The sequence below is a fragment of the Neofelis nebulosa genome, chromosome 3 (genome assembly GCF_028018385.1).
Source record: "Neofelis nebulosa isolate mNeoNeb1 chromosome 3, mNeoNeb1.pri, whole genome shotgun sequence".
Lineage (NCBI taxonomy): Eukaryota > Metazoa > Chordata > Mammalia > Carnivora > Felidae > Neofelis > Neofelis nebulosa.
Window position 1 is genome coordinate 62,522,440 of NC_080784.1, and position 22,644 is coordinate 62,545,083.

General features: G+C 35.5%; 1 protein-coding gene across 3 annotated transcripts in view; it reads left to right on the forward strand.

Annotated features, from left to right (window-relative positions):
* Positions 1-22,644, forward strand: part of SPOCK3 (SPARC (osteonectin), cwcv and kazal like domains proteoglycan 3) — a 491,866-nt gene that overhangs the window by 30,098 nt on the left and 439,124 nt on the right. The gene's annotated exons all lie outside the window — the stretch shown is intronic.

The window sequence follows — 22,644 nt, forward strand, 5'->3', positions numbered from 1 at the left end:
ATATTTTAAAATACTTTCTGGAATTGTAGGTACATAATGTAAACTTCCGACAGGTAGAAAGCTTAAATGAGTTGATAAATAAAATCTTTTTAAAAAATATTTAAACTAACTAAAGCTGAGAAAATAAATGACACTTTTTTTTGTGTTTAGGAATTATTTTCATTAGGATCCAGGGTAAGCAACAGGAAAAAAAAAAAAAAAAAGAAAAAGAAAAGAAAAAGACCCAAAAAAAGAGTGATTTTAAACAGGAGATTATTTCTCTCACATCATCAACCAAAGACAAACATGGTGCCAGCACACGCTGAAGAACAAATGATTCTTTGTTCTCCCCTTCTCTCCCAACACATTTATACCTAGTAGTTCCTGTTGGCACCTCCAGCTGTGTCAGGACATCTTCATTCCAGTCACTGGGAAGGGGAAGGAAGGGAGAAAAGGAGAGCAGAGTTACTTTTTAGCGATCAGCCTAGGAAGTTGTACACAACGATTTCACCGGTATCTCTTTGGCCAATACTTAGTGACTTGAGTTCACGAAATGGAAATACAATCTTTAAACTGTGTGTACATCTAAACTTAGACTTTCTCTTGGCTACCACAAGGGGAGAATGAATATTAGGTAGAAACTAGCAGTTTATGTTACAGAAATATTAGAATATATTTATTTATTTGAGAAGGTTTCCATTAAAACATTGCTTACCTTAAATATTATTGTATCTTTTAACAATACTTTCAATAGCAAGTATCAGATGATTACATTCTAAGTAGCTTCAACTGTAATTGTAATTGTAATTTCTTACCTCACACAACTAGAGCTGTGATAGAACTGGTTGTTTCAAGTATCAGAAACGTTATAAAAAACTACACAATTTTTCTATGTTTTCATTCCACATCCTCAGCAAGAGTGTCATTCATACTTATGCACGGTTTTGTCTTCATAGTCACAAGATGGCTGTTGCAGCTCCAGGCATCACTGTCTTAGAAAGACATGTCCAAATATGGGAAGAGCAGCTTCACCTTATTTCCTCTTTTGGTTCCCTTCCATCTTTCCTTCTGTTCTCATATAGGAAAACCTTTTCTATAATCTCCCAAGCGGATTTCTTTCAGGTTTCAGTGACCAATATTGGGCCACAAATTTTTGCCTTGGTTGCAGGGTCTGTTATATTGTTACTTTCAGCATCTTTATTGTGAAATGTGCTTTACCAGAAAAGAAGATATTTGGAAGAATTGGTTTGGATGGCATCCAAGAGTATTTACCACAATTAGCTTTCACAATTAAAAAAAAAATTAAATGTACATAAGATGTTTACTTATTCAGTTTAAAAACATTTCTTGGGACGCATGGGTGGCTCAGTCGGTTGAGCATCCGACTTCGGCTCAGGTCATGATCTCCCGGTCCTTAAGTTTGAGCCCCACGTTGGGCTCTGTTGCTGACGGCTCGGAGCCTGGAGCCTGTTTCAGATTCTGTGTCTTCTTCTCTCTCTGACCCTCCCCCGTTCATGCTCTGTCTCTCTCAGTGTCAAAAATATATAAACATTAAAAAAAATTTTTTTAAAACATTTTTCTAGAAAGCTCATCTGGCAGTTAATTAAAAAATGGAAGTTTCTGCTTCTTTAATATTAGATTTCTAATAAATACAAATTCTTTGTGACTTTATGTTATTGTCATTGTGATATTCCTAAATCTTAGTGATAACTAACAGAATATAGTTTTCAAATAAAATAGTAAAAAAAAATGTGAATAATCGGTAATACCTGAAAGTATTTCTTTCTTGTAAAATAACTATCTAATCTTATCAAGTATTGTATAATTTATTCACATTAAGAATAATTATATGTATCTTTTTTATATTCAAGGATATATACTTTTACTTCCTTCTTTGTGCCTTTTCCCATAATTTCTACATTTTCTATAATAAACACATAATCTTATAAATACATATAATTTGTATTTATGTGTAAAAATACCTACTATTTAACTTACAAAGGCATTTAAAAAAACAATTAGGAAAAACATAATAATATGATTGGTGGTTATTCTTTGGGCAATAATATTATGAATAATTTCTTCTTTACTTTCCTGGCCTTTTCAAATTCTCTAAAATTAAAAATTATCTTTATTAAAATTAGATTGTACTGATTTTTGAAATAATGCAAATCAATTTAAAATAGCGCTAGGACAATTGAACATCCATATTTAAAAATATGAACTCAGCTTTCTCATCATACTTTATATAAAAATTACCTCAGGGCTCCTGGGTGCCTCAGTCGGTTAAGGGTCCAACTTCCACTCAGCTCATGATCTTATGGTTCGTGAGTTCAAGCCCTGCATCGGGCTCTGTGCTGACAACGCAGAGCCTGCTTTGGATCCTCTTGCCCTCTGCCCCTCCTCAACTTGTGCTCTCTCAAAAAATTAAAATAAATATTTAAAAATAAATAAAAATTAGCCCAAAATGGATCACAGATCCAAATGTAAAATATAAAACTATAACGCTATTTTTATTAGCTTATTTATTTATTTATTTTGAGAGAGAGAATGAGCTGGGGAGGGGCGGGGCGGGAGGGAACAGAAGTTCCGAACAAAGCAGGCTCTGTGCTGACAGCAGCAAGCCCGATGGGGGGGCTTGAATTCATGAATCACGAGATCATGACTGGAGCCGAAGTCAGACGCTTAACTGACTGAGCCACCCAGGCACCCCTAAAACTATAAAACTTTTAAATAATAAGAGAAAGTCCTTCTTGTCCATATTTTTTTACTTTTACTTATATATACATTGATAGTAATTTTGCTATAACAAAATTATTATTTTACAGTTTTTATAGAGGAAAAGAGCAGATACAAGAAACTTAAATATCTCAAAAGGAATGTTTAAGGGAGAGAAAAAATCATAATCTTACAAAATCTTCCAATATAGGCCATATGGCCTCATATATCTCTTAATCTATATCTTAATATTGTTTATCTTCGGTTTTGAACTGAGGATGAATGGAAATCAAAAAAGGTAGTCTCCCCAGTTTTGTTCACTAAATAGTTGTACTCTTTCAGGAATGGTTCTTACATCAAAAGTATGAAAAGACATTATTTCATAGTTGGGAGGGAAACATGCAGATCCCTACTCTTCATAGTTGATATTGACAGTATGCTTTTATTTTTTTCTTTGGAGGCTTGACTTCTATTGAAAGAAACAAAATCATACATGTAAAATGGTTTTTCATTTCTTAGAATCTCACACTCTAAATTTTTAAGAAGAGTAACAATAATGTTTCACTAAGTTTTACCCCAGTTCTATTCATTTCAACTATTAATCTTTTTGTGCACAGTATTTCTGCACCTTAGCTACACAATGAAATCACCTAGAGAGCTTACAAACCACTGTAGACGGTGTCGCATCCCCAGAGATTCTGATTAATTGTTCTAGTAAACAACCTGGGAAGGAGTTGGCAATTTTTAAAAACTCCCCCAGTTATTCTAACAGGAGGCCAAGGCTGAGAATTATTGTTATACCTGTTTTTGGACAGTGTGCTTTCTAAGAGAAGTTTAAAAAATACATTCCATGGCAAATAATGACATTTAGACTATTTGAACAGGTCTGTAGCATAGATGCTAGGATTCCTGTGGTATCTCCAAATGTCCTGATGCATTGGTTGGAAAAAAACCTCAGGTATATCGGGTGTGCTTTTTTTGTGTGTGTGATAAAAAAATGTCATGTTTATTTAAAAATTTTTTAAATGTTTATTTTATTTTTGAGAGATAGAGAGAGAGAGAGAGAGAGAGAGAGAGAGAGAGAGAGAGCGTGAGTGGGGGAGGGGCAGAGAGGTAGACACAGAATCCAAAGCAGGCTCCAGGCTCTGAGCTGTCAGCACAGAGCCCGACGCAGGGCTCGAACCCACAAACCGTGAGATTGTGACCTGAGCCGAAGCCAGATGCTTAACCGACTGAGCCACCCAAGCGCCCCTAAAAATGTCATGTTTATTTAAAATACAAAGCATGACTACTACAACCACCATCAACAACAAAATTTCTTTGTTAAAAACAAGTGAACTAAAACCTTCCAAAGTTGTATTTGATTCTTAAAAATCTATTTTTAGTGAACACCATCATGGGACTTCATTTAGGTCAAATAAAAGTCAGATAACATTTCTAACTGTCCACAAAATGTGGACTCCCTCCCTCCTCCAGGGACTTAATCTTATCACTACGTATTTCAAAGAGCTCATTGAGAAGATTTTATTTTACTTTTATTTTATTTTATTTTATTTTATTTCATTTTTATTTTATTTTATTTTTATTTTATTTTATTTTATTTTATTTCATTTTTATTTTATTTTATTTTATTTCATTTTTATTTTATTTTGTTTTATTTTATTTTATTTTATTTCATTTCATTTTTATTTTATTTTATTTCATTTTTATTTTATTTTATTTCATTTTTATTTTATTTTATTTTATTTTATTTTATTTCATTTTTATTTTATTTTGTTTTATTTTATTTTATTTTATTTTATTTCATTTCATTTTTATTTTATTTTATTTTATTTTATTTCATTTTTATTTTATTTTTATTTTATTTTATTTTATTTTATTTTATTTCATTTCATTTCATTTTAATTTAATTTTATTTTATTTCATTTTTATTTTATTTTGTTTTATTTTATTTTATTTTATTTTAGTATCATTAACGCACAATGTTACATTCGTTTCTGGTGTACAAATAGTGATTTCACCATTTTCTACATACCACTATGTTCACCATGTGTATCTACCATCTGCCTCTCTGTCCCATAACATTGCTATAACAATATCATTGGCTATTTCCTTATCCTGTCTTTTCATCCCTGTGAGTTTCTCATTCCATAACTGGAAGCCCAGATCTCCCTCTCTCCTTCACCCATTTTGGCCAACGGCCCACCCACCTTCTTTCTGCCAACAATCAGTTTGTTGTCTGTATTTATAGGTCTGATGCTGTTTTTGCTTGTTTTATTCATTTGTTCCACTCATAAGTGGAATCGTATGGTATTTGTGTTTCTCGGACTCATTTCACTTAGCATAATACACTCTAGCTCCATCCATGTTGTCTCAAATGGTACAATCTTGGCTTTTTTTATGGCTGCATAATATTTCCTTATCCTTGTCCATTCGTTTGCTGGTGGACATTTAGGTTGTTTCCTTATGTTGGCTATTGTAAATAATGCTGCGATAAACATAGGGTACATACATATTTTTTTCAAATTTGTGTTTTGTTTTCTTTGGGTAAATAACCAGTAGTAGAATTGTTGGATTATATGGTAGCTCTCTTTTTTATTTTTTGAGGAAACTCCGTGCACCAATTTACATTCCCAGCAATAGGGAACAAGAGTTCCTTTTTCTCCCCTTCCTTGCCAACACTCATTATTTATTGTCTTTTTAATTTTAGCCATTCTCACTAGTGTAAGGTGATATCCCATTGCACATGAAAAGATGTTCAACATCACAAAAATCAGGGAAATGCAAATCAAAACCACAGTGAGCTATTAAGTGTGCTTCTGTGTTAGCTGCTAACTAATTAAATGGTCATTTTCACAAACCTGACTACATTTTGTGTGCCCTGTGTAAAATGTCATGAATGCGGTCTTCTTTTTTTCTCACATAGCCATATCTATATCTTATATCCATCTACATCCATATCTATATCTATCAGCTAAAAGTATACCCAAACTATAACATCACTTCTGTCAGAATGTTATTTGGTTAGAATAAATAAAGGATTGCAGTTGTTGTTATATAACTGTGTAATTGGAACATGATTTGATGAAAATTACTTGTTTCAAGTGCACAGGCAAGGTATGGCATCTAAGAGGAAAGTTTGAGACTTAATGCAATAATGTGTTGAGCATTTGGATTAGGACAACACGTGGGTTCTGATAATGGTTATGAAATTACAACATAACATTTACTTCCCTGTGATTTAAAACTTTGCATTTATTTTTGGAAGACAGAATACACTGAGTTGACCAAAAGATCAGTAAACTCTAGTCTATGCATTAAAGTTCATAAAGTTGAACAAAGGTGAAGAAAATTATACTCTCATGAGTTTATGATAATGGTATAGGGAGCTGAGAGATTGCTCTATAGAAGTAATACTTCTAATCATATCATTAACTGCATTTATTCTGGAAATATCTGCAGGTACAACTCTCAACTTCTTTAGTCAGGGATCGTTAAAAGATATTCTAGTTTAAATATCATTCTACTATATTGCTGACTTTGAATATGTCACATAACAACCAGGTGAAATGTTTGGTTTTAATTTCCAAAATGGGTGAAATAACCCCGTGTTGGTAGTCATTGTTGGAGAAAAAAATAACTGAATTCTTCTGTTATAATTCAGAAAATGTGTATAAATGTGATTATTATGCAAGAATACATTTTTATATTCCACTCACTACATACATTTATACAATTATGTCTACTAATTAGATAGTATTCCTGTTGCAAAACCAGGCAGTCATTCGTTTGGGCTGTTTATTTTCAGTAATGGTTTTGGATTTCAATTTAAGAAGTACATCAGTTACATTAAGGAAGATATGAGAGGTTTTGTGATCAGTTTTCATATATTTTTTCTTTACAACTCCCATATATTTTGTAGATTTTTTGGATACAGTTTGTTTACTATACATTGTTCTTTTAGATGACCAAGAAAGAGTATCATCATTGTATGAAATATCTTTTTTTAAATTATTTTTAATGTTTATTTATTTTGAAAGAGAGAGAGAGAGAGAAAGCACAAGTAGGGGAGGGGCAGAGAAACAGGGAGACACAGAATCTGAAGCAGGCTCCAGGCTCTGAGGTGTCTGCACAGAGCCCAAAATGGGGCTCGAACTCATAAACCGTGACCTGAGTTAAAGTCAGACACTTAGGGGCGCCTGGGTGGCTCAGTCTGTTAAGCCTCCGACTTCAGCTCAGGTCACGATCTCACGGTCCCCGTGAGTTCGAGCCCCGCGTCGGGCTCTGGGCTGATGGCTCAGAGCCTGGAGCCTGCTTCCGATTCTGTGTCTCCCTCTCTCTCTCTCTGACCCTCCCCCGTTCATGCTCTGTCTCTCTCTGTCTCAAAAATAAATAAACATTAAAAAAAAATTTTTTTTAAAAAAATAAAAAAAAAATAAAGTCAGACACTTAACTGACCGAGACACCCAGGCACCCCTGGAAATATGTTTTAATCCAGTAAAATGCTGTAACAAGGAATACTTATGCCCATTACTAGTATTAGAAAAAAAGACAATACAGGGCACTTTGGTGACTCAGTGGGAACATCCCACTTCAGCTCAGGTCATGATTTCACAATTCACGAGTTCGAGCCCCACATTGGGCTCCCTGCTATCAGCATGGAGCCTGCTGTGGATCCTTGGGTCCCATTCTCTCTTTCCCTGCCCCTCTTGCACTCTCTCTCTCTCAAAAATAAATAAACAAACACTAAAAAAAAAAATTTAAAAAGAGAAAACAATACATACAATATAGTTTTGATTTTCAAATCTCTTACGTTCTTACTTAATTCTTAAAAGAATGCACTTTTATTTTCTCTTTCTTGGTCTTCTTTTTATACCTTTCATTTTCCTTTTCTTCTCTTTCCTTTCTCTCCATAGTGCTACCAAGGAGAAATTGCCAGTATCCCAAGGAGGAAGTTTTATTCAGCTCAATTGTCTCAAAGTTTGATAAGAAGCTTTAATAAACTCTGCAACAAAGTTAAAATTAAGTTGTTTAATTATAGCTGGTGTGTCAGTGCAGGGCCACGGTAGGGTGGCTTTTGCAGAAGGGCTGTGTTTTGGACAAAGTACTATACAGGGTACTATAGAAATAGGATCTATTTTATTTCTTGTCAATGAAAGGTTCTGGGCACTTTTGCTCTTAATAATATAAATAATTTTTTATCTGTTATATTTCATATGAAGTGACTTATAACTCAACAAAATTTCCAGGTTGTTTTTTCTACTTCCAAGGTTAGAAATTCAAAGTTACTGTTGCAGGATACTGGGTGGTGGTGAAATCAGCAACTGTAGGAGGCAGCTTGCATCATTTGACCTTTTCTGCTCCTCAGTTTGTGCTCATTATCTGATGACTTTACTATTCATAGCTGTTATCTGTTGTAATATTATATGTGTGTTATTACAGTAAAAATGCTTAAGTATAAAAATCTATGAAAAAGATATTTGTGGAGAATACTCTGCGGTGTATCTGGTGACGGATGGAGTCAATTGCCTTTTCAGTATAGCATCCCCTGCTGTATCTTGCATTTTGTAATTTCAGCCTATGGATTTGGTTGTTAATGAGTGACTATGGCATCCTTAAACAACATAAAGAGCATATTTCATAGTTGCATTGTACCTGTGTCGGTGGAATTGACTAGATTCATTCTTTGTGGTGTTCCTATGTGTTTAAGCAAGGATGAGATAACATTGTATTCCTTTGAATACATAGAAATTTCTAAGCAGATCATCCATTTTAAGCAGGATTTCAATCCATCAAGTAGATGAATCCCCTATGTACCTCCTCCTTTGCCTCCTGAATTTTCAGACAGGCAATGATTTTTGGAAAAGCTTCATTGTGTGCAACCGATGTACAAATGAACAAATTCCATGCATTGGTACTGATTTGCCTTCTGAAGAAATACTTTCTTGGCTTTATAATAACTACACAAATATCCGAAGGCATTTATTATGCCTTCTCTTTTCCAAGACAAACATTTACTATTAAACATAGACCTTCCATACATTGTATGTTTTTTATTTTGCATGGGCTTTTTTATTTTGCATTTTTAGTAATTATGCAGTCATTGTTTCCCTTCTATGTAAAATTTTTAATGTTTATTTATTATTGAGAGACAGAGAGAGACAGAGTATGAGCATGGGAAGGGCAGGGAGAGGAGGAGACACAGAATCTGAAACAGGCTCCAGGCTTTGAAATGTCAACACAGAGCCTGAGGCAGGGCTCAGACTCACAAACCTCAAGATCACAACCTTAGCTGAAGTCGGACGCTTAACTGATTGAGCCACCCAGGCACCCCAAGATTATTTCTCTTTAAAGCAAAGCTATAAAAATACACAGGGTTTAAAATAAAATATATAGTCAGTACAGAAAAGCACAGAGAAGAAAAAATATTGCCTATGATTTCATCATCCTGTGATAACCATGATTGTGTGTGTTGACACTTAAAGTTATTATATTTTAAAATTTCATACATACTATAATTGGTTGGGTTCCCAGGAGGCAGACTCAGATTTGAGTGCAGGAAGTTTACTGGGGAGTGTTCTTTGTAACATCACCTGTCAGGGAGAAAGGAAGCAGGGCAGAGGGGAAGTTGACCTGGAATGACTTGCAACGGCAGGATTAGTCGATAGTTTGAGGAACTGTGCAGCTAAAATGGCCCTTAAGGATTATACCCTGTGAGGCAGGGAGCCAAGCCTTTGCTCCTGTGCATTGATTAGTTTTTTGGATATGGACTGGCTCCAGGTATGGGATGTAACCACTGGTTAGGCAGCTGCCTTTGATGGAAGCAGTGTCTGCAGAGGGATTCCCCTGTAGCGATCTTTAATTTGTTTTTTAATGTTTATTTACCTTTAAGAGAGAGCGAGAGAGCGAGAGAGAGCACTTGAAGGGGGGAGGGGTGGAAAGAAAGACAAACACAGAATCCTAAGCAGGCTCCAGGCTCTGAGCTGTCGGCACAGAGCCCGATGGAAGGCCTGTGGGGCTGGAACTAATGAACTCTGAGATCATGACCTGAGCCCAAGTGGGACACTAGACACCTGAGCCACCCAGGCACCCCCAACTGTGGCCATCTTTAGCTGACACCTCACAGCTGGGTGATAAGTGACTGTGTCCAGAAGAGGCACCTCAGCGGCGCACAAAATTATTTAACATTTTGAGAATCATAACTCATATTCTTCTTGGATATTTTGTCAATTTAAAAATGATCTCCGTGATTTCATGTATTTAAAATTTCAGGCAACAACAGATCCCATGCCGCCCTCATTTAACTTGAATGCATTTTCATCTTTTATGATGTTTTTCTGAAGATTCTGTACAAATAATGATTATTTCATGTATTCAAAAATCTACTTGCGGGCAATTCAATATGAAGTATGAGATCTTTTTGGTAAAATGTGAAGGAGGTTTTTAGGTATCACCTAATATCTTTTGGGGCCTTCTTAAGTTAAGGCAAGCTTTAGGGATATATATTTTATAGGCCTGATTTAAGTGGATTGAAATCCCGGGCGCCTGGGTGGCTCACTCAGTTATGCGTCTGACTGGCTCAGGTCATGATCTCACGGTTTGTGAGCTCGAGCCCCACGACTGACCATGTGATAGCTCAGAGCCTGGAGCCCACCTTGGATTCTGTGTCTCCCTTTCTCTCTGCTCCTCCCCTGCTCATGCTCTGTCTCTCTCTCCTTCAAAAGTAAGTAAACATCAACAACAACAACAAAACAGGATTGAAATCTATTACTTTTGATCCAACTTACTACATAACAGTCATTACCTGATTGAGTTCAGTTTTGTAACCTAAGTATTGACCCTCTAAAGTCTATACTTGAGTGGGCTGTGATCTTCTTTGTCAGATTTAAAGTATGGTTCTTGGAGACTGAACTGGGCCGAGATGAGCTCAGTCTATGGGATGCAGAACATGGACCCATACAACATCTAAAAGAGGATCCAATGATACAAGAACAGAGAAAAATACAAGTAAAAACAAACAGGAAAAACTACTGTCTTCCATAATTATTGACATTATCATGTGAAAATTATATGCAAGGTCCTAATAGTGGATTATGTATTCTGCCATTGTATTAATTAAATGCAGACTTTGTTATTTCTGTGTAAAAATCTAAAGACATTTTTGCATTTGGAGATTTGGTCCTCTTCTAGATGGTTGTGAACTGATTTGCATAGAAACATCCATGAATGTGCATTTTTTTTAGAAAGCTGTAGGTTCAACGAGGTGAGTTCATTGTTTTCTCCAGAAACTTTTGAGACATCTTCTAGATATCCAAATTACTGGACAGGGCTGTCACTTAGCAGGGTCACAAGCCATTTCAGCACTCTGGTTTGGGAGATGTTGACATGGATTGCCACAGAAATATGTTTTTTTTAATGTTTTATTTATTTTTGAGAGAGAGAGAGAGAGAGAGAGAAAGAGAGATCAGGGGAGGCGCAGAGAAAGAGTGGGGCAGAGGATCTGAACCAGGCTCTGTGGTGACAACAGAGAGCCCAATGTAGGGCTTGAACTCGCAAATGGTGAGATCATGACCTGAGTTGAAGTCAGAAGCTCCACCTACTGAACCACCCAGGTGCCCTTGTTATTGCCTTTTAATGCTAAGTAACGAGGATTTTAGAATTGCATTAATGAAGACTGAATGGATCTCAGCCCCATTTTGATATTCTTATTTTCAAGAACAAAATATATTTTTCTAGATCCATATTTCTATAGTTGGCTATAAATATTCCTGATCTGATTACAGTCATATTGGAGGGAATTAAGAACAGCCACACACATTGATTTTTAAAAATGTATAATGTAAAATAAAATAAGCCAAACACAAAGGACTATAGGAGATATTCTTCATTGAGACAAGCTGTATCAGCAACATAGTGAAAGAGTTGCTAAGGGCCCCACGAACCCAATCACTGATCCGCCTGCAGGCTGAGAGAGCCAGGGGTTAGCATTAAACTCAGGACTTCTGCAGTTTGCATCAGCCCCCTGTGGATGGTAATGGGAGAGCAATGTTTGTTTTAAGGATCAGGATGCTTCTTTGCAAAGGCCTTTTGGGGGCTTACCTCATTTAGCATGCTTATATTTCAAGCACACCCTTGAAACATAACACATACATTAAGTGAACTTGGGAATGGAAATAGCCAATTTGTGAATGAAAACTTAACGTTCATCATGTTTCTTAATTATTTTCACTTTATTTAAGTGACTTATAAAAATTTATTGCCACTTTGGTTTGATGCTTCTTTTTTCTGATTAAAAGCAATTAAGACATTAGAGTGCAACCTTCAGATAATTTTAAAGAGGTTTAACTTTCAAGTGTTTATGTAGAAATATAAAATTAATGAACCATAGATTTCTTACACTTGAATTCCTAATAGTTTATTTTCACTTTCTTTATAAATTTACTTATCTTTAAGTGGTAGTGTAAGATTTCACATATCATAAATTAAGGTATATAAACTCAAATTAAATTCTTAATTTTATGAGTGTTATGTCTGTTTTGCCTCTAGTATCATTTTTTGATAGCCCTGAGTGTATTCCTAGATCTGTGACAGTAAAATCAATGAATTTATAAAGTTGGACACAATTCTGCCCTTCAATAGATTTGTAACTTAATTCTACCTCTTTTTTTTTTTTAAACTTTATTTATTTATTTTTGGGGAGAGAGAGAGAGAGAGAGAGAGAGAGAGAGAGAGAATACTAAGCAGGCTCCGTGCTGTGATCATGACCTGAGCTGATAACCAAGAGTCAGATGCTTAACTGACTGAGCCACACAGATGCCCCTTAATTCTACCCTTCTTTTTTTTTTTTTAAAGTTAATTTATTTTTTGAGAAAGAGACAGAGCATAAGCAGGGGAGGAGAAGAGAGAGGGGGAGACACAGAATCCGAAGCAGGCTCCAGGCTCTGAGCTGTCAGCACAGAGCCTGATGTGGGGCTTGAACTCACGAGCTGTGAGATCATGACCTGAGCCGAAGTCTGACACTTAACTGACTGAGCCACCCAGGCACCCCAATTCTACCCTTCTTAAATGGTAAATTGGCAACATGAATGAAAGCCTTAAAAATGTGTGTAACATTTCATCCTAAGGTTCAAGATTTGATTGGGTAAATTATCATGGTTATACAGTGAATTTACCCAATGGTAGTAGACATACCTTAAGGTAACCTCTAATGAGTCACACCCTTGAATAATCCTCTCCCCTTGAGTACAGGTGGAAACTGTGGTGTGCTTTCCTGCCAGTGATATTTAGAAAAGGTGGTAGAATGTCACTGCTGTGATTAGGTTACATTTTGGGGCAACGTGATGAGATAGTCACTCCTGTGATTACCTACATCATTTGTGATTGCACCTTAGCTGATTATAGGGGGAATTCTCCTTCTGGCCCAGAGGAAGTAGGTCAGCAGGTTGTGAGAGGGCCCGTGAGCATCATTGCAGATTATGCTGACAGCCAGTGAATAAGCAAAGACTTCATTCAGTCCTCCAACAGCAAGGAACTGAATTATGCTAGTCACCATTTATACTGGGAAAAGAACCCTGAACACCAGCAAGGATGTATCAGGGCAACACCTTTGTTCAGAGTCTTTTGAAACCCTGACTTGAGGACCCAACTAAGCTATGCCCAGACTTCTAACACATGGATACTGTAGGATTAGTAAATGCTTGTTGTTTTAATCTAAGTTGGTAGAGAATGTGTTATATAGCAATAGACAATCTAATATATTAAGGATGTTAATTATAGCAGTTTTACATAGTTCAAAAAGAAAAGGAACAAAACACAAGCAACTGAAAAGTAAAATAATATTATATATTCTAATCTATATCTGTGTATCAGAGTGCTCAGCTATTAAAAAATATTGTAGATTGATATGTTTTTAAGTGATTAAGAGGCTGCAAACAGTAGGTTCAATGTGACATAATATTTTTCTTAGGCAAAAATAGTATATATATATGCGTGTGTGTGTGTGTGTGTATGTATATATGTATATATATACATATATACATACACACACACTATTATATATATATACTATTATAATGTATACTATATATGTGTGTGTGTATATATATATATATATATATATACACACATATGTATATATATATATATATATATATATATATATATACACACACACATATATGTATATGTATATACACATATAAAATGATAGAGGGGCGCCTGGGTGGCCCAGTTAAGCATCCAACTTCGGCTCAGGTCATGATCTCACAGTTTGTGAGTTTGTACCCTACATTGGGCTCTGTACTGACAGCTCAGGGCCTGGAGCCTGCTTCTGATTCTGTGTCTCCCTCTCTCCCCTCCCCCACTCGTGCTGTCTGTCTTTCTCTGTCACACACACACACACACACACACACACACACACACACACAAACTAAAAGAAATGATAGAATATACAGTGATGTGGAGAGTAGGTTAATGGTCATTCAAAATTTCTTTCAGCTCATGGATATTTTTAAACATTTATATAATAATAAGCCTGTCATTTGGTTAAGTACTTGGGAATAGGATCATATGATAAGCATATTATTAACTGTGTAAGAAACTGGCAAAGCATTTCCAGAGCAACTTTGATATGTTGGGTTTTAATTTGCACCTAGTTCAAAATGTTCTTTTCTTTTTTAATCATGTGTAAATTACACATGTGTAATTAGACATGCATTATTCATCTTTGAATATTTGGGGATCTTTCTATATGTCTTCCTGTTACTGATTTCTAGTTTAATCTGTTTATGTTCAGAGAAAATATTTTTTATGATTTCCATTCTCTTAAATTTATTGGACCACATTTTATGGTCTAGGATATGTTATATCTTGGTAAATCTTCTCTTTGCACTGAAAAACTATATATATCTTGCTATTTAGGGGTTGAGTTCTCTAATAATATGTTTAAGTGATTGATAGTATTTCAGTGCAGGGCAATATTTTTTCTGTGTCTCACCCTTGCACGGCAATCCGCATCTACCTTATATTTGCACTTTATCTAAGGTAAAATAAAGTGTATTGCATGGCCTGGCCTGGTAAGAATCTTCTGCATCATATCCATGCAGGAACCAGGGTACAAGTAGATGATTTGCTCCTATATTGATGGCAAATGGGATTTGCTTTGCTTACTATTATTTAAGGTGGGCTGGCTGATTTCTTTCTCATCTCCCAGAGGCAGCCGTCCTTAGCCTTGTGTCAGGTCAGGGACTGGCTAGAGCGGGTGGTATTCCCAGCCTTTTCTTCAGTAGGAGTCATCTCATGTCCTTCTTCAGAAAGAATATGATCTGACACATAAGCATGTTTCATAGCCCCTCTTCTAGGAGCAGACAGCTCTTTCCTTATATGAGCACAGGATACGGAGCATGGGCAACTATTATGGCTGTCCCCTAGTGGTCGTCAGCCAGCACCTTGTACTCATGCCGAATCTGGGGCACGCAGGTGCTTCCCCAGGTGTTTTTTGTATATGATCAAATTTTGTCAGTCTTTTCATGAAATATCAGGCAAGAACTCTCAGGACTCCTTCTGCTCCCTCAGGCTTTTTTGTGTGCAGCCAGTGGTGTCCTGGGAAAAAGTGCTGGTGAGTGGATATAGAATCATCTTGATGCTGGGACTTTTATTGGTGCGAAACAATCATGCTAATCTACACTTAACCTTTGAAAGTTTGTTAAAATTTGTCTTGTCTTCTTTTTACCCACTTTTACGCCAGCTCCTCTTCTTTGCCTGCTGTCAAAGGGGAAACTGACGGGTATCTTGTCTTTCCTCGAATGCAGTTCTGGTTGCCTTATAATCGCAGAACTCTCTGATGGATTAAAATGTTTGATTTTATAGATTATATGTCTTATTACTACGGGCAGTGACAGTGCTCTCTTGTGGCTTTCCACATCCTAAGCAGTAGTGGAAATTTATCTCATTTGTCAAAGATTGTTTGATAGAAGGAAAAATGGAGTTGCCTCCTTTATTATGGCTGCAAAGTACTTCATCATTTGGATATAACATAAGTTTTTTAACCAGTGAAATGTTGCTGGACGTTATAGGCTTTTTTCAGATCTTTTTAAATTATAAGCAATGCTATGATTGTTTTTATACATTCTTTAGTATCTTTATTAAACAGGAAGATACTATGTACTATTGTAATAATTTTTCATTTAAAAATCTCTTGATTATGAACTTCCATCTTTATACATATATTATTCTCTGATCAATAATTTTAGAGAAGTGCATCTCTTTATCAAATGGTCAAATTAAATGGGTATGAGTTTTATATAATGCTGCTTTGTGTATATTACCATGAATCAGTCTGATATATTAATTACTTACATGAATATCACAATATTTTAATAAGAACATTACATTTAATTCCACTATATACTTCTGAGCAGTTTTTTATGGGATTGCTTGAGGGTAAGTCACAAACATAACTAAATGATTATTTTATAAAACAGAAGTCGCTCGTTCTGTTTTTGTATTTTTGTTTTGTTTTTTTTTTTTTGCATATTCTTGATTTAGTTTCATATCAGCCAGACTTCCTACCTAGAATCACCAGGAGATACAAGACAGAGCCTTATGTTAGAATTTAGGGATATTCAACTACCAGTCCAGTGCTGTTTCCTCACAACATCTTTTATAACAAGAATCCTGTTTTTCTTAAGTAAAAATGGAAATTATCTGTAAATCTTGGAGAATTAGTGAATATTTTAAAATCCTACATAGGTAAATATTTTCATCCCTGTGGGAAGAATTGAGAAAATATTCCTTTCTGGGAAACTTTAAAAAACATATTTAAAAAAAAGCAGCATCATAGATAGCCAGGTACACATGCTTAACAGTTAGGGGTGACTCACTTGACCATATAGACTAGCCAACTCAAATGTTATGAACAGTGGAGTAGAGGAGCAAGTGACTATATAGAAACTTGGCTGATCTGTTTATTTGCATGATGAATATTCATTTCTATTGTTCTAAAATGTAAATAAGTATAGAAATCCTGGAAGACCTTGGAATTGCAAGTCAGCAAATAAGCATAGATGTTCCATCTATACGTATCTTTCTTTTAACTCTGTGCTGGGTTCCAAATTTTAATACAATTTGGAAATAAAATTTAAAACACTTAAAACATTAATATGAAAATAATATCAAGATCTATGTATATATGTGTGTATATGTATGTATATCGGGGCATAGAGACTAAGTTTAGACTGGAATGGAAAGTAGACTATGAAAAAGTATGAGAGAAAAAAATGGAATGTTAGGGTGTTAGATTATGCAGAAAGTGGAGAACACATTAGTTTCATGATTAGGGAAGTAGTATCACGAGAAAAGCACTTAAGAAAGAGCCGTCTGAAAATCAATACTTGCTGATAAAAAAGGAAAAGGAATAAAATGAAGGAGGCCATCTGGCAAATTGTTGTTGGGTAGAAAATAATCCTGGAACCTTAAAGTTCCTTTCTAGAAAGAAATGGCAAAGCTTTGTGCCATTGAATACAGAAGGCAAAATAGAATTGGAGCATGGTGTCCTGGATGAATGGGAAGGTCACCATCATAACTAAGATGGCTTTTGTTGGATGCTTTAGGGGCATGAGATGATCTCTGAAACTCTAGGAACTGTATTTTTAAAAAATCAATATAAAGTTATAGAGTTATAATTTATTAGCCTATTTTATAATTGTATATTTTATATCCTACAACTGGATCCCTGTCTTGAATAGATTTGTTATAATATGAACACCTACGAGGCGGCTGGGTGGCACAGTTGGGTAAACGTCAGAATTTGGCTCAGATTATGATCTTGTGGTTTGTGGGTTCAAGCTCCGCGTCAGGATCTCTGCTGTCCATGCAGTGCCCACTTGGGATTCTCTGTCTTTCTCTGTCTCTGTCTCTTCCCTGCTCACGAGCTCTCCTTCTCTCTCTCAAAAATAAACATTTACAAAAAAATAATAATAAAATAAATATGAACAACTAATGATGCAACATGAAAAATGTAAAGCCGGAATATGTATTTTTAAACCTAAAATAAACATTTGGGTTTTTTAATTTATATCTTATTTTTATTTTGCATTTATGTTTTCATATGAACAAACTGAGTTGTAATATCCAGGTCTAAAATGTTATAATTAATTGTTTCATGTGATTTTTATCTTACTGAAGAATACTTATCTTAAAGAGAAGTTCTACATGCTATGGGGGTCTTCTAAGTTATTCTTCCATATTTCTCCTTTTCCTAATATTACTATCATATATTTTTATTTTTTAGAGTACTATTGTAAAATAAATCTGAGTAAATGGGGAAGCATGGGGTATATGTTATTTTTGAGGATGTACCTATGAAATTTGGAAATACTAAAAAGCATTTAGTTGACTCTTACTCTAATTAATACAGTAGTGTTGATCAGTGTATGGGTATCCAAACCCTGACGAAAGAAGAGGGAAAGGAAAGATATAACATGTTTCATTTTTATTTGAAAAGGTACTTTATTATAAAAAGTTAAGAATGGACAAAAACACTATTTTAAAATAATTGATTTTGGAACACTGAATTCAGTGGTCGTTAATTGTATTTAGATTTACCTTCAGTCAGCACATAAATTTTTTTCCTACACTATGTGTTGTCAGGATCTAAATTCCAATTCGTGTGAAGGGGAAGCTGTCACTATGGAGGACTGCCTCTTCCACACTACTGGTTTAAGCTGAAATATGGAGGTCTTCAACTTATGTTGGTTTTTCTTCTTAGAGGTGCAACTCCCTGCATACTGTATTTTTCTAATCAGCCCAATTATTTGTAGGAGCTGAACCCACACAACAGACGGCATTTACACAGGGAATCTTGACTCATGGCCATGGCAGAGCTCTGGATAATTTAGAGTTGGTTCAGTGGTGGATAAAGAGAAAGGGGAGAGAAGAAGGGCAGAAGAGGCGAACATGAATTAAGGGAGAGTGCTGGAGAGAAGGAGCCACTGTACAGTCAAAAGTCTGGGTCTAGGTGAGGTACCTGCTTCGGGGAGAATGAGTGCTCTTGGAAGCCAGGAGAAGATGGCTGATCGACTCATTTATCAAGGGTCGAGGATGTTACAGTAAAAAGGGAATGTATGACATATTTGTCAGCTGAGTTTAGCCCATCTGTTAATATTCAATTAAAAATGTTTTCCACTCCTTCTCCCTCATTTCAAGTCCTGATGAAAGTCCAATACCTTAAGAAAGTTCTTAAGATTTCTGTGCATTTCCAAGAACTCAACACTGTCATAATCACTGCCACATTTTAGTCTCCTCTTTCTGCTGAATTCATTTAACATATTCACCTGGAGGTAGAACCCAGACATTTGATTTCTAGCCAGCCACCATGCATAAAGCAAGTAAAATATTACTCATACAAAGCTGGTGAACATAGCCAACTTGTTGAAAATATAGAGGGTTTGCATAATACAGGCTCAAACGACTTAAAATTGACTGTCAGACATCACTAGAAATAATTTTTATTTCCTTTTCTGCCAAGTAAGTGTCCAGACTCAGCTCTGTCCCTTCACCACCAGGTTGCCATATATTCCACGTATAAAGGGCATTAACGATAGATTTTATTCTTTTCCCGAGAAAAAACTAAAATAACTAATTCAGCTTCCAAATGAAGAACATTTTCAAGATTTTTTTTTTCAAATCAGACTGTTCTCTTCCTAATATGAAATCTGGTGACATCTGTTTTTTCTTTTCTTTTCCTTTCTTTTCTTTCCTTTCCTTTTCGTTTCCTTTTCCTTTTCTTTCTTTTCTTTTCCTTTCTTTTTTTTCTTTTCTTTTCTTTTCTTTTCTTTTCTTTTCTTTTCTTTTCTTTTCTTTTCTTTTCTTTTTTCTTTTCTTCTTTTCAAGAACTATGAATTGTGATATAATGGCTAAGAGAATCTGTCAGCCCAGTATATTATTCTGGCCTTGTTTTGGCAAAGCTAATACTCATTTCTCTAATCTGTAATATGGAGATAATAGAATCTGGGGGCGCCTGGGTGGCGCAGTCGGTTAAGCGTCCGACTTCAGCCAGGTCACGATCTCGCGGTCCCTGAGTTCGAGCCCCGCGTCAGGCTCTGGGCTGATGGCTCGGAGCCTGGAGCCTGTTTCCGATTCTGTGTCTCCCTCTCTCTCTCTGCCCCTCCCCCGTTCATGCTCTGTCTCTCTCTGTCCCAAAAATAAATAAAAAACGTTGAAAAAAAAATAAAAAAAAAATAGTAGAATCTGTTTTATAGGGTGGTTATGAGTCTTAAAGGAGAAAATTCTGGTGAAGTGCCTACAGTAGTGTGTGGTTCAGTGGGAATGCTCAGTAAAAATGACCTGTTCCGATATAGTTTTTTGCTGGATACTGGAGAATGTCAGTTATGATAGGAGGGAATGCTGCATAGCGAGTTTGGAACATTTGAAACACAGATAGCCGATGTTCATGCTGTTGGCCCTCTGAATTCCGTGAGTTGAAATATGCCACCTAAAACTGAATCGGCTATTTCCAAATTAAGGTTAGTGATATATTCTCTTGTCAGACTAAAGGAAAAGCCGATGTTCAAATATATGCATGATGATTCTTTCAGGAAAATAGGCATATGAGTGAGAGGGGATTAATTTCCAAGTCCCTTCAAGTTGAAGTCTCTCTTTAAGAGATATGTTCAATGTGCACATAAAAAGGCTAATTTCTTTCAGTGTATATATATTTAACAAGAACAAATGGGAATTTAAGCAAATTACCTTCATGACCCTTTTGATTTATTACCATCTTGGTAACTCATGAGCCATTTGGGCTTCAAATAAATGATCCTGGTATGATATTCAAAAACGTTTTTCAATCACTGTTTTATGACAAACTTTAATAAAAGTTTCTATGTCTAGATACTGCTTCTATATCTTTTCTTCTTTTTTCTAGTGGGCCCTGAGAGTAATGTTAGATTGATTCTAGTAAGCTCTCTTGGCTGAAGACTATTTGCTGGCACTATTATTATAGGCTTTTAGATCATCTCTTATTTAGTCTGGTAAATTATATGCTTCTCTTCATTACATTTTTCAAAGGATAACTCTTATTATTATGAGGATTCACTTCTTTTAGGCAAACTATAGTTTTATGTGGCTATTGTATGCACAAATTCTTTGTGGAATAATAAAATCCTAACATTGAATATTACAAGTCTTCCATTCTCTTTATTCCTATTTTGTTTTCTTCAGACTTCTTTATCATGAAAGCTCTTCAGTATCACATTTTATTCATATTTTTATACGATCATTCATTAGAAATTCTTACTATGCATTATGTTTTCTTTAAAAAAGTGTCATTTCTTCATGCTGTTTCAACCCAAACTTTGGTTGGAAGTCATTTCATACTTTTGTACTTGAGTGAACTTTTTTCAGACTTACCATGAAGAAATCTTTTTTAGGAAGTTTAAAGGAATATTTTGGAAAGAAGATTATATTGGCTTGCTACTGATGCATAGCAAACTACCTCAAACCTCAGTGGCTTGAAACTGTGATCATTTATTCTTCAAATATATGTGGCTTAGCTGGCTTGGGCTTAGCACAGCCTAGCACTTTCTTCAGGCTGCTGTGGCTGGGAGACTTTGCTTGTTACTGTAATTGTGTGGGTTGGGTCGGAGTTGCCCTGTTCCATATAGCCTTCTTTGTTCTTTGACCATCAGAGTAGACAGGGCCAGCTTTAATCGTTGGGATGACCAAGGGTAAAAAAGGACAGTCAAAAACCTGCACAGTCTCTTTGATTCTAATCTCAGAGCTGACACACTATCACTTCTGCTTCATGCTATTTGTCAAATCAAGTACCTGGCATAGCCTGAAGTGAAGGGCACCTCCTCTTTGTCAATGATAAAGCCACAGAAGGAATGTGAATACAAGAACATGTAGAGGATTGAGATAAATGGCACAATCTACCAAAAAATAAATAAGAAAGGAAACAAGAACTTTGTTTGACAAGTACTTGTTGGGTGTGTTTTTCATAATGTAGCTTTTCACCCATCAACTTCTTACTCCTTTCAAATATCCTTGAGCATGAGCATGAACAATAGCTATTTGTTTTTTCTTTCTTTTGGCTGCAGAGAACTCCTTTTGGCATTCTTTTGCTCATATATAAATAAGAGAGGATTAGGTGGGGCTAGATGGGGGTAGTGTTAGTTCTGGCTTCATATTATCATACTTAACTATGCATAATTCCTATTCTGCTGGAAAAAATGGCAGATACTGCATTCGTGGTTGTATTTTGAGGGTTAGGAAGCTAAGCATGGATTCAAACTTGATATCTAAGGAAAACATAACAAAAGAAGAGTGTGTGCAATGTATTCTCCAATACTTTGTTAAAAACCATAAAATTTTCCAGGACTTTATGGGTTGTAACTCTGCACAGTAAGTTATTTAGGAAGTCAAAAAATGATAGGATAAAACAGAATAGATGAGAAAATTATGAAGTTCTAATTTTTTGCTAAGTTTTAATTTACCCAACAGATCTTTAGTGAGAATCTGATATGCATGTCCTGGGGATACCATGGTGGAAATATTAAATAGTATCAGGATCTCCTGGGCACGTGGGTGGCTCTGTTGGTTAAGCATCTGACTCCTGATTTTTGCCCAAGTCATGATCTCATGGTCCGCAAGTTTGAGCCCCACATCAGGCTCCGTACTGGCAGTGCTCATGTTCTCTCTCTTGTCTCAAAATAAATAAATAAACATTAAAAAAATTAAAAAAAATATATATATATATTAAGACCCCATGGTACTTACATTCTAGTGGAGGAAGACAAATGTAAGCAAAAATGAATTTAACTCGGGTGATTATTACAATAATAATATAGCTTAGAAAAAAAGAATGAAGGAGCCATACAGATATTTCATTGAGTAGCTTTTTAGTTAGAGGACAAAACAAGTGAAAAAGCACTAAGTTGGGAGTATGAG